The sequence below is a fragment of the Jaculus jaculus genome, chromosome 1 (genome assembly GCF_020740685.1).
Source record: "Jaculus jaculus isolate mJacJac1 chromosome 1, mJacJac1.mat.Y.cur, whole genome shotgun sequence".
NCBI classification, from domain to species: Eukaryota; Metazoa; Chordata; class Mammalia; order Rodentia; family Dipodidae; genus Jaculus; species Jaculus jaculus.
In genome coordinates, this window is record NC_059102.1 from 197,491,517 (window position 1) to 197,509,541 (window position 18,025).

The 18,025-nt window shown below is 35.5% G+C and overlaps 1 non-coding gene across 1 annotated transcript; it reads right to left on the reverse strand.

Annotated features, from left to right (window-relative positions):
- Window positions 1-8,934: 8,934 nt before the first annotated feature.
- Window positions 8,935-9,060, reverse strand: LOC123457936. The gene has a single exon (XR_006635287.1). It is a non-coding gene; the product is annotated as a U6atac minor spliceosomal RNA (small nuclear RNA).
- Window positions 9,061-18,025: the final 8,965 nt, after the last annotated feature.

The following is an 18,025-nucleotide window of genomic DNA, read 5'->3' on the forward strand; positions in this document are numbered from 1 at the left end:
CTCTTGTGTGGGCATCACACTAGGTTATTTGCTGCTAAGTAGGTTAGACCATGAGTTGCTTGGACAGATATTGGTCATTTTCCCCCAGTTGCCCATGTAGCACCTTCTGGCACTAGACACGCTGGCTGTCTAGGGACTGACTCTCTTCCAACTTCCATCCATGCCATTCCATTTTTCATGTCAACCACATAAGGTGTCTTGAGCAGTAGGATCTTACCACTAACCTTTGGTGGGTCATCAAGTACTCTGACAGAAATCTGTCTGTCTTTTAGGAAACCTTGTAGGTCTCTCTGATCAAAAGCTCATTGTGGATGATAGCCACATGCTGGTACTGGGAGTTACAAGTCAGTGCCCACTAAGAGAAGGAGAAAAAAGGTAACTAATATACAAGAGTTAGAGAGAAAAGAGAGAGAGAGAGAGAGACAGAGAGAGAGAGGGAAGATGTAGAAGATTAAGGTTAGTCTTTATCATACTAAGGTTATGGTAAATAAATGGTTTCACACACACACACACACACACACACACACACACACATATGTATATACATACATACACATATAGATAGATATAGATATATTGACATATAGCTACAGTACTCACATGTAGGAGATACTGAAGGTTAAAAAAAATTTAATATTTAAAAAAGTTAATAAAATACTATAAAATTTTATTTAACTATGATATTAATAAACATACTTTTCCTACTGTGTAGTTCAGAGTCCTGGAATTTTTTGTCAAATACTGCTTATTTTAGATTGGACATGCCTCTAGCAAGCTATAAATATGATTTACTGAATTTTGAAAGCAGAAATCTGCTTTTAATGAAAACACTTGTAATTATACTAGTAAAATAATTGATGTACCATTAACTATATGTTACTTGATTTTATAGTTATTTAGATTTGCTTCAGCTGAGACACAATGAAACCCTCATTACTTGAAGGATTTTAGATGTCAGCAATAAATTAACTATGCCTGTTTAATGAGATGATATATGGATTTGTAATACCTTTTTATTTCTTCTATAGTCCATTATTGTATTGGATATATGGTTATCATTGATAGAGAAAACAGTTCAAAAGTACAGAACACACATTCTATGTGGCACCCACTTCTTCTTTTGAATAGATGAACATGACTTCTTTTGTAGTATTTATGTTTGTCTTTCCCAAGTAATCTCAGACCTAATATATCTACATTAAGGAGGAGAGATGAGCAAGTGAGATGTGAGATGCAGGAAGAAAAATTTCATAGTAAGCTTGGACAATCAATTTTCTGAGAATAAAGTTTGAAAAGCAATCACCATGGATATACAGTATTTTGATATACTTTGCAAAATGACTAATATGCTAGATTGTGGCCATAACATGATTATAATGGACACTTACAGGAATAGACAAGAAGCTGGTAGGACCATCTAAACTGCAGCTTACATTTTGTCCTTGCAAATATTAAATAAACATAAATGACTTTTATTGGTATTTTTGTCTCTTGTTATTATCCTTATCTTTCCTCTATTTTCTGTTTTAAAATCTATTTCTTCTTCAGTCAACTATTTTGTCACTTGTATCCATACTCTTATACGAGCAAGAACATTCAAATCATTTTGCTACAAGGCTGTAATCTTGTAAAAGTGTAACAATGCTTCATCTATTTAACTATTCAACTGATGATTATTAGTTGCTCTGATATTTTATCTAGAAATATGTACATGCACAGGAAAACTAAAGGAACAAGTTTTTGAGCTCTCAAATATCCAAGGTTTTCCAGAGAAAGAAAATACATAGCATGTGTGTGTGTGTGTGTGTGTGTGTGTGTGTGTGTGTGTATATATATATATATATATATATATATATATATATATATACGCAATATAAGTGTTGCAAATAAATTCTGTATACTCTTATATCTATTTATAAATTTGGTATGTATAGAGATAGGTATATAGATAGATGTACAGATATATATGTAGATATATAGAGATATAGATTGATGGAGGTATAAATGGATGATAGATAGGTTGGTAGCTTGATATGTAGATGATAAAGCAATTGGGAACCAGTAATCACTGAGGTTGAATTGCATATAGAATCTGAGGGAAGTCTACCACATTTTTTTTTTTCTTTCTGAAGGTGGGAATCATGACTGAGTGAAAAGTAAGATAGTCAGTCTTAGTTTAAAATGAGACCATTAGTTGGATATGGTTCATCTACATTATGAATGATAACTTGATGTGTTCAAAATGTTCCTATTGAATTGAGATGAATATAAAGTGACCTCAAAGAAATATCAAGGACAATGGTTGACCACACATTTACTTCTAAAATAACTAATCTGAAGATCAAAATTTTTATTCTGGTACTACAAATATAAACAGTAATGTATTAAATCATGATATTACTGAATGTTAAGAATTACCTGTGAAAACTGAAGAATTTTGAGTGAATAATTTCACTACTAAGTTTCTATATTACTGGTGAGAACAACCACATCATACAGTTGTATATGATGCACATAGGGCTATATGAAGTTGCTCCTGATATCACTATCTTTGTGATTTATGTATCCTAATGTATGAAAAGTGTGGCTGGAGAGATGAGTTAGCAACCAAGGCACTTTTCTACGAAGCCTAAGGACCCAGGTTTGATTCCTCAGTTCCCATATAAACCAGATGCACAGGGAGGCACAAGCATCTGAATTTCATTTGCAGTGGCTAGAGACCCTGACACGTCCATTCTCTCTTATCTATTGCCTCTTCCTCTCTGTCTCTCAAATCGATATTTAATAAAAAACATAGCTGCATTTTTATGTATTGAAGTAAAAATATAGTAAGAATTTGTTTGTTTTAGCATTCCATAGTGGTAGAATCACACACAAGAGAAATAGGGACCAAGGTCATTGGATCAAGGAGGATAAATCAAGTTGCCAGTTACACGTGGGGAATCAAAGTTTGAATGCAGCAAACTTTGATGAATCACTGATGATTCTCTCTCTCTCTCTCTTTTTTTTTTAATCCAAAATGATGAAGAGAAGAACTAATAGCTGATGACATCCTATTTGGACCTATAATGTATCTCGTTTTCTTTAATTTCCATAAGCAGATTTTTTGAGAGCTTCCTTGGTAGGCCCATGTTTTTCAATAGAACATTAATAATAGCAGCAGCAGAGAATACCTAAAATAAACTTTCTAAAATTACCTATATTTAATTAATGTACCATGAATACATCATTTATATATATAAAATCTGATAGGATCTAGATTAACTTGTCTGTATGAAGCTATTTCAAGGTCAAAAGCTAAGGTAAATTGTGAAAATCTAACTTTAAGACTCCCTGCCTGAATTTTATTGATTCTAGAATCTCCAGAATATTATACCTATTACAAAGAGAATAATATATCCATCAATTTGAATTTAGTAATAGAGAAAAAGTTTTTTTTTTATTTTCATTTTAACCTTTTTGGTAAGGAAGAAATTAAAAATTGCTATATCATTTAAACCAGAAATTAAGTATGTCAGATTATATCTGATCTACAGAATCTTTAATTAAAGAATTTTTTTAACTGTGATTCATATTTCTGTCCTGTAAATGTGGCTTTTGCTGGGTAACTTTTCAATGTGTACACTGCCAAATCTTGTCCACCATTGTGTCCTATGTGATAATACAAGTAAAGTTCTTAGGTACAAATGTAGTCCCCAAGACCAACATTTCTAATATTTGCATGAAGGTAGGTGGCCTAAAAGATTCACTGGGTATTCAGCAAATACTTCAACTTTTATTGCCTGAAAATAATATTTTTGGTTTTTCTGAAACATTCCACTCAGGCAAGAAAGGGCTTAGTGGTTAAGGCACTTGTTTGTGAAGTCTAAAGACCTAAGTTCAATTCCCCGTTACCAATATAAGCCAGATTCACAAGGTAGCACATGGATATGGAGCTTATTTGCCATGCCTGGAGGCCCTCATGGACCCACTTTCTCCCTCTCTGTCTTTCTTGGCCTCTCTTTCAATCAAGTAACTAAGATAAAAAAAAAAAAAAGTTAAAAATTAAAAAAAAAATCACTCAACCATGTATTCAATAATTGATTTCCATTTTCAAAATTATCTTTAAATTCATTTAACAACCACAGTCAAAGACATTTTCTGAATTTTCATTGATAAAGCTTATGCAGGCTAAAGAGATAGCTTAGTGATTAAGGTATTTGTCTGCAAAGCCAAAGGACCCAGGTTTGATTCTCCAGGACCCACGTAAGTGAGGTACACAAGGTAATACATGCATTTGGAGTTTATTTGCAGTGGATAAAGGCCTTGAAATGCCCATTCTCTCTCTCTCTCTCTCTCTCTCTCTCTCTCTCTCTCTCTCTCTCTCTCTCTCTCTCTTTATCTACTCCCCCAAATAAATAAATAGAGATAAAGCTTATGCTTAATGAATAAAGAGAAATACTATGCCTACAAAAATTTAAAATTAAATCATTGGATTCCAGAGGTTGAGGATGCCATGCTTTGATAACTCACTTGAAACCATCCAAATATCTTTACTTTCCCACATATTGGAAGCTTTTTGCTCAGTAATAGCATAACAGAATTTAGAAATTGGTATTCGTATCACATGGAAACAGTGCTAAACCTTAAATCACTTTTTTTTCTTCAGGTGACATCTTATAACATTGAAGGATGGCATAATTTTCCTATCAGGGTTTCTTCAGATAGGACTCTGACTTTTTTCCTCTTGGTTAAAAGGGCATAATTACAGCAAGGACAAATTTAGTGACTTGCTCTTTTGGTAACATCTTCTGTAAATAAGAACATCTGTTTTACAGTCACTTCCTGTTTATGGGGCAAGCTATTGTAGTTAAATTTCAAAATGTCAAACTCAATCACATATACTGATCTCTTTCTATGTGTGAGTGAAATGGCTAATGTGTGTAAGGACTCAGTATAATTTCTTGGCAAAGATGCTCAGCTGGGAATAGAAAGAACTGTTTTGTGTTCCTAGTTTTCATGTGAATTATTGGTCTTGTCTAAAAAAGGATAAAAAGTTTTTCCAAGGACAAACAAGCTGATAAGCATAGAGAAGAACCTAGGATATGAATGAGAACATCTGATCACTTTGACAAAGTATTTATGCTCTCCCTTAAGGGGATATTACTCTCTCACTTTAAATGCGTCTGGATTTCCCACTCTGCCTGAGCATTTACCATATATATATATAGGATAGAGGTGAACTTACTAGTTTAATTAAAGACAATATGTGATAAGAGATTATAGCAATTATATTTCCTTAGATATGAGGATTCAGAGGTCTTTTTCTTTCTTTTTTTTTTAATGTCATATATATATATATGACCTTATCCTAAATAAGAAAAGGCTCAATATAACAGGAGAACTGAAGCAATGACCTTGAATTGTCACTGACACACAGGGTGGGCAAGGTGGCAGGGGTTTCTGAGCTCATGTACACTAAGAAAGTCTCAGAGGCAAACGAAATGCAAGATAATACTGGAGAAACTTTCTAACACCCATAATTTGGCTCCTAGTCTGTAACATTTTTCTGAAAGTTGACCCTGAAAATTTTCCAAGTCTGTTGGACATTCCCCTTTACTTTTTTAACAATGAAAAAACTTAGAACACTTTTGATAGTACTAGTCATGCAATTTATTCATCTATATTTTAGTTATTTGATAGCTTAATTCCAGATGACCAAAAATGTCTGTTGGCCCAAAGTGAACATTTTTTCTGCCAGATGTGTAGCTATAACCACAATGTGTGCATTATATCCAGCAGGCAGCTTGTCAGAGGCTTTCTTTAATAACAGCTGGTAACTGCCAAAGCATACAAATTCAGAGGGAAAATTGCCTCACTTGCTTACTTAGAAATATGAATAAAACTTTTATTTTTCTAGGAATTTTCAAGAATGATGGGTAAAGTAACAACAAAGAAACAACACAACTAACAAGAAATCAAAACAGAAAATCATAAGCCTTCCTTAAAACTAGGAAATGGAAAATGAAGAAATAATGTTTTCTTGACCCGTCCTATTAGTTTTTCTTACTTCTAACATAATTACTATTGAGGATTATAAAGACATTTAGAATTGAAATTAAGTTTGAAATAAAGGACATTAAAGTGAAAATTACTGAAAGAACATTTGATAGAGTCAAGTATCATTGTTTTCAATCCAGTCCCCAATCTGTCAATAACATCAAACACTGCAGCAAACATCCATCTGTTTTTTAAATTATTATTCAACATTCCTATTTAACTCTTTAGCAGACTAGACACCATCTTTTGCACAAGAACTAGATCAGAACATCACCTTATACTCATTGTGCTGACAGCCTCCCTGAATGTGTTTCTTTTAACTCAAGGCACAAGGGAAAATATTAGAATAACTGAGATTCATCCTTGTACTCTGCATTTGTCTTATTGTCTAAGAGAGTATATTGATGTTTGATACTATTTAAAATTATGACCCGGGCTGGAGAGATGGCGTAGCGGTTAAGCGCTTGCCTGTGAAGCCTAAGGACCCCGGTTCGAGGCTCGGTTCCCCAGGTCCCACGTTAGCCAGATGCACAAGGGGGCGCACGCGTCTGGAGTTCATTTGCAGAGGCTGGAAGCCCTGGCACGCCCATTCTCTCTCTCTCTCCCTCTATCTGTCTTTCTCTCTGTGTCTGTTGCTCTCAAATAAATAAAAAAAAAATTTAAAAAAATTTATTTAAAATTATGACCAACTTGATGTTCCAGGTATTAAGAAAGATGGGTTTGTTTTGAAAATCATGAGCAGGATAGAGGTGAACTTACTAGTTTAATTAAAGACAATATGTGATAAGAGATTATAGCAATTATATTTCCTTAGATATGAGGATTCAGAGGTCTTTTTCTTTCTTTTTTTCTTTTTTTTTTTTTTTTTTTTTTTTTGGTTTTTTGAGGTAGGGTCTCACTGTAGCCCAGGCTGACCTGGAATTAACTATGGAGTCTCAGGGTGGCCTCGAACTCACAATCCTCCCACCTCTCAAAGGTCATTTTTTGAGAATAGAAGAAGGAAACTGAAGGAAGAAAGGTTTACTCAAAACCCACATTTCAAGTGAGATCAATATTATGAATTATGAAGTGGAGGAAAAGTTATAAACGTGGAGAACAAACTCTGTAGGAGAAAGAAATCCAGTTGTTGCTTAGAGAAGCATGCTGGCAAAGGCTGTTGGCACACTCCTGGGTTCCTTTGGAAGAGCAGGGAACCCTGCTTTTTCACTGTAATACTGTGCGTTTTGGTCCATATTTTTGGATTTCCAGTATGTCTCTGATATTCTCTTCCTGGATTAAGGTCACACTCCTGTATAACAGTGAACATTACATAGTCATATTATAGCTTCTATGGCCTTTTTGTTTGTCCACCCAATTACTCTCGCTTCTCAACAATTCCTATCACATTTAAAGGGCCTGTCTTCTATACTCCAAGTATTCTTTCCCTGCTCTGATAAATTTAGAAAAATAGGAATTATCCACCTTCTTTCAGCCCAAATTTTTCAACTTTTTGAATGTGTTGATCTTTAAATAAATTTTTTGAGGACCCCAAAGTTGTTTAATAGTGTGTATGATAATATTCATCAATCTTTTTCAAACATAGTCCTAGGAATTTAATACAAAGTGAGACAGCTTTTTGTCAGATTTGTAAGCCTTTCGTGATAGCAAGTGCTTCATCACTAATTGGACTTTCATAATTTCCTTTTTCTTTTATATAATACCTACACTCCTTTAAAAACCATATGTACCTAGCAACCTCCCAAACTGGTGGTGTTGACTACATATTACAATTCTGTGATTTGTGTTACAGTTCAGACAGTACATTTCCTGTCATATTTCATATATTGAAAGCTCATGCCATAGTGCTGAAGGTGTCATTGTCAGGATTGACAGGAGGAATAAATTTAGAGATGTGGTGGTGTGGTGGTATGAATCAGGTGTCCCCCATAAACTTAGGTGTTCTGAATGCTAGGTTCTCTGCTGATGGAGATTTGGGAATTAACACCTCCTGAACCTCCTGAAGGAAGTGTATTGTTGGAGGCCAATTTATATGTATTATTGCCAGTTTCCCCTTGCAACTGTTTGGCACGCTTTCTTGTTCCTGTTTTCCACCTAATGTTGGCCAGGGGGTGATTTCCATCTTCTGCTCATGCCATCATTTTCCACTGCCATCATGGAGCTTCCCCTCGAGTCTACAAGCCAAAATAAACCTTCCCTGTTCTTAGTCAAGTGATTTCTGCCAGCAATGTGAACCTGACTACAACAGATGTCTTTGGACAAAGTAAGGTTTTAGGTATGTATTCTTGAAAGATATGTTGAAAAATAGGATATCTATGATCTCTTTTCTGTGTCTTCCTCTCTCTCTCTTCCTCTTACTTTCTCCCCTCTCCTCCCTTTCTCTCTCCTTCCCTTTCTCCCTCTCACTCTCCCTCTGTCCACCTATTCCTGACCACATCCTTATCACTGTAATGCTCATCATTGCTACAAATCCAGGGTTCCATCTGATCTGTACCTGTACTGAGTAATCTTTGCCCTCATGAACTAAAGTAAAAAAAAAAAAAAAAAAAAAAAATCTCCTTTACTCAAGTTTTTTATCTTAGGAATTTTGTGATGTCAATACAATTATAACTTAAACAGTGGGCATGCCTTCTCAGTTTACAGAAAAAATGTTTTGAAGGGAGTTTAGTTTCTAATGTCTTATCATTTTTTTTCTTAGAAGTGATATGAGTCAGAATCTATGTAAACATATTTTATATTTTGTATCACATTTTAAGTATATAAGCTACATTTAGCATGAATTTTGAAATTAATAGATATGTATATCCAGTAGTTTAAATATTTTATTTTCTTTTTGTATGTATTGTAAAGCATAGTCATTGCTATAAATTTAAAATATTTTAAATTTTATTAGTATTTTTAAAACAGTGGTTTGATGCCACAATGTAGGTGGCAATGCTATAGCAGGTGGTATGCTATAAGGCCCAAGGTCCACTTCCACCTTTGTCAAGAGGAGTGCTAACTTTCTCTCATTTCATATGGCATTCAAATTATATTAAGAAAAACACATCTATACAAAGATAAATGATGCTTGCCATTTCACTTCTATAGCATTTATTCTTTATTTAACTGGACCATGTTTTAAAGTCTTGGATGTGGGTGCCAAGATTATTTTGTAATGCTAGAAAGACAAGCACATATATGTTCAAACTTCTGGATAGCACATAATAATGCATCATTAGAACTTTTTGGCCACTCTGGCCACTCCGGACTCAGTATAGTTTCACAATAAAAAAATGCATTTCCCTTTCGTTTCTCTATCACTTTTTGTATAAGTAGGATACCAAAGGGATTTTTAAAGCTGCTGGTACTTTTGATGTTTGAAGAATCATACCTGTCACTCAGAAGCTAAGCAAGTTTCTGTATGATTGCAGTGTTTATGTATAAGTAACATGATTGAGGAAAAAACTTGAACTTCCATTTGATTACACTGAAGAGATTCAATATGGGGCTATACATTTTACAAATGGTATTTCCATTAAAATCAGTTGTAACAATAAAATTGAAACAAACATATGTTACTTAAAACATATATAAATACTGTGACTATTTCTAACTGAATGGCAAAATGGTATATACTTGATATTTAATAGCATCTTTATTTTTTTTAACGTGTGTGTGTGTGTGTGTGTGTGTGTGTGTGTGTGTGTGTGTATGTGTGTTTTATGTGTCTATGCAGCACCCTGTTTGCTATCTTGTGGCAGGGTGTTCTCACCTTGCTTGGGCAGGAGGAAGCTTCAAGTGCCCTACTCCACAATTGTTTTGCCTCTTCATTCTTTTTCTTTTCTTTTTTGTTTTAAAGATTACTAGATTAACTGTAATGTAACCTGTGTGTATCCTCCTATATCTTTTTTAAAATTTTTTTGTTTGTATGTTTGTTTGTTTTTACTTATTAGAGAGTGACAGACAAAGAGAAGGAGGCAGAGAGAGAGAGAGAGATTCCAGTCACTGCAAATGAACTCCAGATACGTGCGCCCCCTTGTGCATCTGGCTTACATGGGTCCTGGGGAATCAAGCCTCGAACAAGGGTCCTTAGGTTTCACAGGTAAGTGCTTAACTGCTAAGCCATCTCTCCAGCCCTTGCCTATTCATTCTTACTTGAGCATGAATTCCTTACTAATTTCTGAGGTTGCTATATTTAATCTCTGTCTCCCTATGGGAATAGGATTAAGGACATGTGTGGCTATGCCCAACTATTTATGTAGATCCAGGGGACCAATTGCACCTGTCTCTCAGACCTCTTCCTCATACCATCATGCTTGCCAGGGAAAAAGTTCTTAACCAATAACATCTCTTTTCAAAACCTAATCTTTATTTTAAATGAGAATTACAATCTTATATTTTTACAGATAGTAGTATCATTTATGATATTGAGTTGAAAATCCAAATAATTACACTACAGTTCTCTAATATTTGTTGTGCTATTTTTGGTTGTATTCTAAAAATGCTAACTGGGAACTTTATAAAGTAATTTAATTGATTTTTAATTAAAGGGTTACACACATAGACTTCCTTTCCCCTGCCCCAATTTTGCTGAGAGTCTTTGGTGGGGTCCAACAGGCCTCAGTCAGTCTCTGCATGGATGAGGGTAGCATGGTGTCTCAAGATACTCCCACTCATCCTGAGTGTCTTAAATCATTCTGCCCATCTTCCACAATGCTCCCTGAGCCTTGGTGGACAAGACAGAGATCTGAGTTTGTGTTGTTTTCTCTGTGGACTCTGGATCTCTGTTTTTATGATGTTTGTATGACAGCAGTGTTTGTTGCCATTTCCCGGGAACTGATTCTCAAGCTATCTGTGAGAGCAATATTCATTTCACCACTTTCCTTGTAATGACTTCTGGGCCTGTCTCCTGGTTTCTTGTTTTGTGGAATATGGCTTGATTCACAGAACCATATATGAGCTCACCCCCCACTGAACTGGTCCTATGTCCAAATCATGAGAAGTTTGTTACCTACATTATCTATGTATCACTACAGAAAAAGTATATGCTTCTTGCTTTGCTGGTTGATTTTGTAACTGGAAGGATCTCCTGCTTAATCAATCAATTGGCTTCTGTTATTCTCAAGTCACTTTCATAGCACTTTCCAGCACTATGAGAGCTAGCTGGGAGGGACCTGAATTCCCTCTCAGTTTGAGCATCTGATATCACTTGATGTCCTGTGTCTGTAGGCTATGGTGATTTTAGCAATAGGAACTTACCCTTTAGTTCTTGCAGGTACCAAATGTTTTGGCAATAGCCTGTATTATAATTTTTGAATATATTTTATTTATTTATTTATTTATTTACTTATTATAGAGGGAGAGAGAAAGAGAATGGAAAGAGAGACAGAGAATGGGCATGCCAGAGTATCCAGCCACTGCAAACAAGCTTCAGATGCTTGTGCCCCCTTGTGCATCTGGCTTATGTGGATCCTGGAGAATTGAACCTGGATTCTTTGGCTTTGCAAGCAAATGCCTTAACCACCAAGCCATCTCTTCAGCCCTATCCTGTATTATTTTGAGGATCTCTCATCTTCTTGACCAACAACTCACTGTAGGGGGGAACCCAATTCTGGCCCCGGGAATTAACAGCTACTACCCATGGAATGAGGATAATGCTTTCTCCACATTTTATGCAGTTCTTCTGTTGGGTGTCTCCTCCCTTTTATTGAGGGTAATGATTTGTAGGATGGTATCACAGAAGAAGGTTGCTATGGGATTGATTCATGCTGCATTTGGTTTGTGTATTCCCCCATACCCCTTTCCTCTACCCCCAGGCCTTTCCATACCTTTCTTTTGTTCTTTTTGCTGTTCATAGACTGGTTGTTGAGAAGGCATTCCTCCCTTCCCTCACTATTTCCCCTTCTTGTAGTTTATTTTTTATGACTTCAAATTACCTGACACTGGACCAGACTGGGAACTGCATATGACAGCAGTCATGGGACATTTGTCTCTCTGAGCCTCTGTAACCCCACTTAGCACAATTTTTTCAAAGTCCCTCCATTTTTCCAAAAAATTGGTTGTTTAATTTTTCTTTATTGCTTAGTAGAATTCCATTGTGTATATGTACCACACCTTTATTAATTGTTCATTTGTTGGTGGTCATATGGGCTGCTTCCAGTTCCTGACTATTGTGAATAGAGCAGCAATAAAAATGTTTGAGCAAGTGTCTCTGTGGTATACAGTAGAGTATTTGGAGACCAAAAAAGGTATAGCTATATCTAATGGTAGTTATATTTTCAGCGTTTGGTAGTATCTATACTGATTTTCTTAGTGGCTGTGAAAGTTTGCACTCCCACCAACAGTGGAAGAGGGTTCCTATCTCCCCACACCTCCACCAGCATGCATGTACTGTAATTTGATATTTTCATGGTCTCCTTTCTGGCTGCAGTGAGATCAAATCTGATAGTCATTTTAATTTACATTTCCCTCATGAGTAAAGATAAGGAAGTAAAAGACCTATACAATGAAAATATAACAACATTAAAAAAATAACTGGAGGAAGACATGAGAAGATGGAATGATATTCCATGCTTTTGGATGGAAGATTTAATAGTTAAAATGACCATCCTATGAATAGCAATAAATAGATTTAATGTAGTTCCAATCAAAATCCCAGAAACATTCTTTAAAGAGTTAGAAAAAAAAACAGTGTAGAAATTCATACAGAAGCACAAAAGACCAAAAATGTACTCAGAAACAGGAACCCCTCTGGTGGTATCACCTTGTCTGATTTCATGCTATATTCCAAGCCAATAGTAATAAGAACTGCATGGTATTGATATTATAAATAGGCATACCACTCAATAGAATAGAACTTAAGATCCAAATATGAATTCAAGTTTCTATAGATATGTGATCTTTGACAAAGCAGCTGAAAGTGCTCGGTGGAGTAAAGACAGCGTGTTCAACAAATGATGCTGGAGAAACTGAATAGGCGCCTATATAAGAATGAAGTTGGATCCCCTCCTCTCTACTTGTACTAAAATCCACTCCAAATGAATTAAGAATGTCAATATAAGACTGGAAACTCTAAATCAACTAGAAGAAAAGAAAGGAGAACACACCAAGGTCAGCAAAATATAAGCTTAGAGAAAGACTTTATGAAAAAGTCTCCAGTTACCCAGGGAATTATGCAAATTCTCAACAACTGGCAACTCATGAAAATAAGAAGATACTGTACATATAAGCAAACCATCAACCGAGTCAATCAACAACCTACTGAATAGGAGAAAATTTTTACCATCAAAAATACCTCCAAAAAAAAAATCTCACACAAAAATTAAATATCTAGAATCTACAAAGAACTCAAAAACCTAAACAATAAAAAATTTAAACATCTCTTTCAAAAACTGGGGCAGGGAATTAAACAGAGTTCTCAAAGGAGAATTACAAATAACCATTAGACAAATAAAGGAATTTCATATGAAAATGTTTTATTATGGTACCCAACTATATATGATGTTACATATTTTGTATGAAATAGAAGTGAAGACTGATATAAAACTCCCTACTGGAAAACCTAGTTGTTTTGTTTAGATCTACGGATGTAACCATCCAATGATTTTATGACATATACAACATGGAAAAATACAAAAAGAAAAAGAAGTACTGTTCTATGTGTTGTATACATGAATAGAACTTGTAAATATTCAGAAAATCATTATGTCAGTAAGGGATGATTTGCTGGTTTTAAACAAATAAGAAAACTACAGTTTTAAATGTGTCTCACTACATTGTATGTAGGTAGTTCACCATCTGCATATTTCTTAAAAGGAAAATGAATATGGAATATATGTGGCTATGAGGGCACTCTGTTTACAAAACTAATTGGTAGGTTGTATTTGGCTTATTCTGAGAAACCCAAATAAATATTTTCTTTAAAATTTCATTTTCTCTATATTAATGAACTATGGCAGAGTGGCATTAAACATATAAAAGCTGAATGCAGATAACAAAACCAAAAACCTTAGGTGATGAGTCTGTAAAATGAATTTAATGGGATATTTTATAAATATCTTTTCTTAAAATTATGCTATTCTTGGAAAAATTTCAAACTAAAATGAGTTGTTATGTGTATATATATTGTCCCCTAAAATTCATTAATGCTAGGAATGTTTTTTCTTCCTTATTTCAATATTTATGTTACCACCAGCATAACTGGACCAGAAAATTAATTGCTTGGAAGACAACAAAGGTTTGAATAAATTGTATAAATGGTGTCTTTTTTGTTGAAATGAAGACTTCAAAAACAACAGTTAAATATTCACTGTATTTGTGTAGTTTTCTTTATACTATGTAGTCACTCCTTATAATTTTAATTATTGCTATTTCTTCCTCAATTTGTAGCTAATATGTTAATTATATTTGTATGAGGAATAAAATTTAATTAAATTTTTATCAGTCATGTATCTGGCCTGTTATGCCAGGTACCATTTCTAAGTTATAATATTCTTTTTATTCATGCAAAATAAGCTCAGTTCTCTCATGTTTTAAAATTATCAATTTTATTATTTTCTGCATGTAAAATTCAGCTATACTGACTCAATACAATGATGGATAAATTTGGATGGATAGATAGATAGATAGATAGAGATAGAGATGATAGGTATAGATAGTTTGAGATATACATATAGATATAGATAGAGATAAACATAGGCATATATAGATATAGAAAGTTATGCCCAAACATGCTTTATAAAGATATATACTAAAAATCTAAAATGAAAAATATATAAACATACATACATACTTATTTGCGTTAAGAGACTATTGCCCTATAATGTTGAGTGTTTAGGCCATGGAACCTTTCCATAGCCTATGCAAAGTCCCTAAGATTTTTGGTAGAAAGTGAAATTTTAACAATTTTTATGTATCTTAATTTTAATTATGTATTATTATTAAGAGGATATGGAGGTCCTAAATATAATCAGGTTTTGAATGCAAAGTAAAAGATGCCCCATACTCCACAGCTGAAACCACAGAGGAATTGGGGAGACAAGCAGGAGTGTTGCTTCCATGCTGAACCTGATAATCAGCACCAGAGTGTAGGAGACAGATCCTGAGGGTACTCAACACCTACCAAAGTAGAGATCCAGAAGCATCTGAGGGCTCATCACTGAAGGAGACGAAAACTTACTCACCATGGCTCAGGGAATTTTGTGGAAGATGGGGCAAAAAGATTGTAAGAGCCACAGGGTGAGAAAACATGCCCAGAGTCATTCCCTCCCCCTACAAATAACTGACTACTGCTCTCATAATGCATAAACCACAACCTCATAGAGAATACTTGCAACCCCACTGAGAAGGATCCACAACAAAATGGAGGCAGGGATGAGAGAAAAGAGTGTACTAACACATGATATAACCGTTTGAAATATGTTGTTAAGAAGAAGAGTAACGGGCTGGAGAGATGGCTTAGCAGTTAAGCGCTTGCCTGTGAAGCCTAAGGACCCTGGTTTGAGGCTCGATTCCCCAGGACCCATGTTAGCCAGATGCACAAGGGGGCACATGCGTCTGGAGTTCATTTGCAGTGGCTGGAGGCCCTGGCATGCCCATTCTCTCTCTCTCTCTTTCTCTGCCTGTCACTTTCAAATAAATAAATAAACATAAAAAAAAAAAAAAGAAGGGCTGGAGAGATGGCTTAGCGGTTAAGCGCTTGCCTGTGAAGCCTAAGGACCTCCGTTGGAGGCTCGGTTCCCCAGGTCCCACATTAGCCAGATGCACAAGGGGGCGCACGCATCTGGAGTTCATTTGCAGTGGCTGGAAGCCCTGGCGCGCCCATTCTCTCTCTCCCTCTATCTGTCTTTCTCTCTGTGCCTGTCACTCTCAAATAAATTAAATAAAATAAATAAATAAATAAATAAATAAATAAATAAATAAATAAATAAATAAATAAAAGAGTAAGAAGAGGAGGAAGAGGAGAAAGATGCCACATTCTGAGAAATGTGCAGCATTTGGGACTTAGTGCTATTTTTCCATTTATTAAGTTATACTTGGTATGAAATAATGAGACAGAATAATACATAAGTGAATGAACGGTAGATGGAATTAAAACAAATGCATACATAAATGACAATTATCATGGACAAAATGTGGTCAAGACATGAAAACATAAAAGGAGACAGACAGAGCCATAGCTATTGCTATAATGATGCTATGACGGGTCATTGAGGTGGCCTTTCCTGTGGACAACTTGATGCTTGGTCTTTTGGGACCTTCCAAAAATTACTTTGTAAAATATCTTTTTGTAAATTTATTATATATATATTGTAACAGGTTATCCATTTTATCCCCTCACTCCAACTCTTGTTACTCTGGAGATCCTCCTCCATGTGATTATTGTAACCACTGTGGAGTCATGAAGGACTCAATTCCTATAAGGCAGTGGAGGACCACTCTGCTGCTCTTAAAATCTTTCTGTTCCCACTTTAGCAATGTTGCTAGAGCCATGGCAAGCCTTTTGTCAGTCTGATTGACTGTTGATTTCTTTGTAGCCTCTGGATTTCTGCTTTGATAAGCTTTGATTGATCTTCATGTCTGTCACCATTACCCCGGGGCTGCTTGTCAGGATAGCAGTAAGAGAAGGATTCATAACCTCACTTCCTCTGCAATTTCAATTTGGGCCCTGAGAGATGCAGAAGAAGTGACAAATCTCATAGTGGGCAGTTGGCTATCTTCTTGTCTTACTGATGAGTAAGGTATCTTTTAAAATGTTTTATGTGGGCTAGAGAGATGGCTTAGCGGTTAAAGCATTTGCCTGAGAAGTATAAGGATCCTGTTTAGGTTACCAAGGACCTATGTAAGCCAGATGCACAAGGGGGTACATGCATCTGGAGTTTGTTTTCAGAGGATAGAAGCCTTGGCACACACACATGCACACACACACACACTCTCTCTCTCTCTCTGTCTCTCTCTCTCTCTTTCTCTCTATCTGTCTCTGTCTCTCTCTGCCTTTATGTCTCTCTCCCTCTCTCTCCTTCAAATAAGTAAATAAATAAGAAATAAAAAGTTAAAACAAAAATGTTTTATGTGGAAAGTGGTGAAAGAAGTAATCATTTATATACTAGGTCACAATCCCTTTTACTCAATGTCTAACCCAGATATTATTAACTGAACCCCATCAGTAGGCTCTGCATACATGAGAACAATGTAAGATTTGCTCGCATTCTACATGAACAGAAACAGGCACAGATGAGACACAGCATGGTGTATAACTGGGGATCAGGAGACAAGAGTCTCAAGCTAGAAACATCATGATGGCTGAAATAAGAGAAAGGTCGACAAGATCAAGAGGATCTCAATTAATAGCATATGGTTTCAAATTTTCTAAAGAAACATCCATTCAGAATAAAAATGAAATGTGAAGTCTTCAACATGAATTAAAATAACATAAGGAGGAGATTATCATCTTTGTTTTGAAAGTTCCTGAAAATTAGCCTGCAGTAAATTTGTGGTTTGGGTCACAGGGCTTGTAGCATCTACTCTAAAAGCTGAGTTGAAAATGCCAAGAAGGCCATACAACGCACTTTCCTCGCTTTCCAAAGTTGATGAGCTCCTTTTCTCTGTCACTGAAGTTAGATATTTAGGCTTCTAAACCGTCTTTCTAAGGAAAAGGGAAAAAAGGACTTTCAAATCATAAAATGTGCCCATGGAGACCTGTTTTCAGACACGATTTAGGATTCTTTTTACCAAAGAAAGTAATCTTCATAGCAGAACTCCAAGCTTAAAAGTTATTTTGCTTTTAGATTCATCCCTGAATGTCTCTATGCTAAAAGAAACTTTTACAAAACAAGAATAAAGCTTTTAAACTTCATACATAGCCACAGGGATACCTTCCTCATGCATAACCACAGGGATATCCAGGGCTTTAAGGCTGTGAAAAAGAGGCAGCAAATCCCACTACCCACCACACCATCTGGAGAAAATTTACTAGAGACACATGCACCCACACGCCTGCAAGCACCAC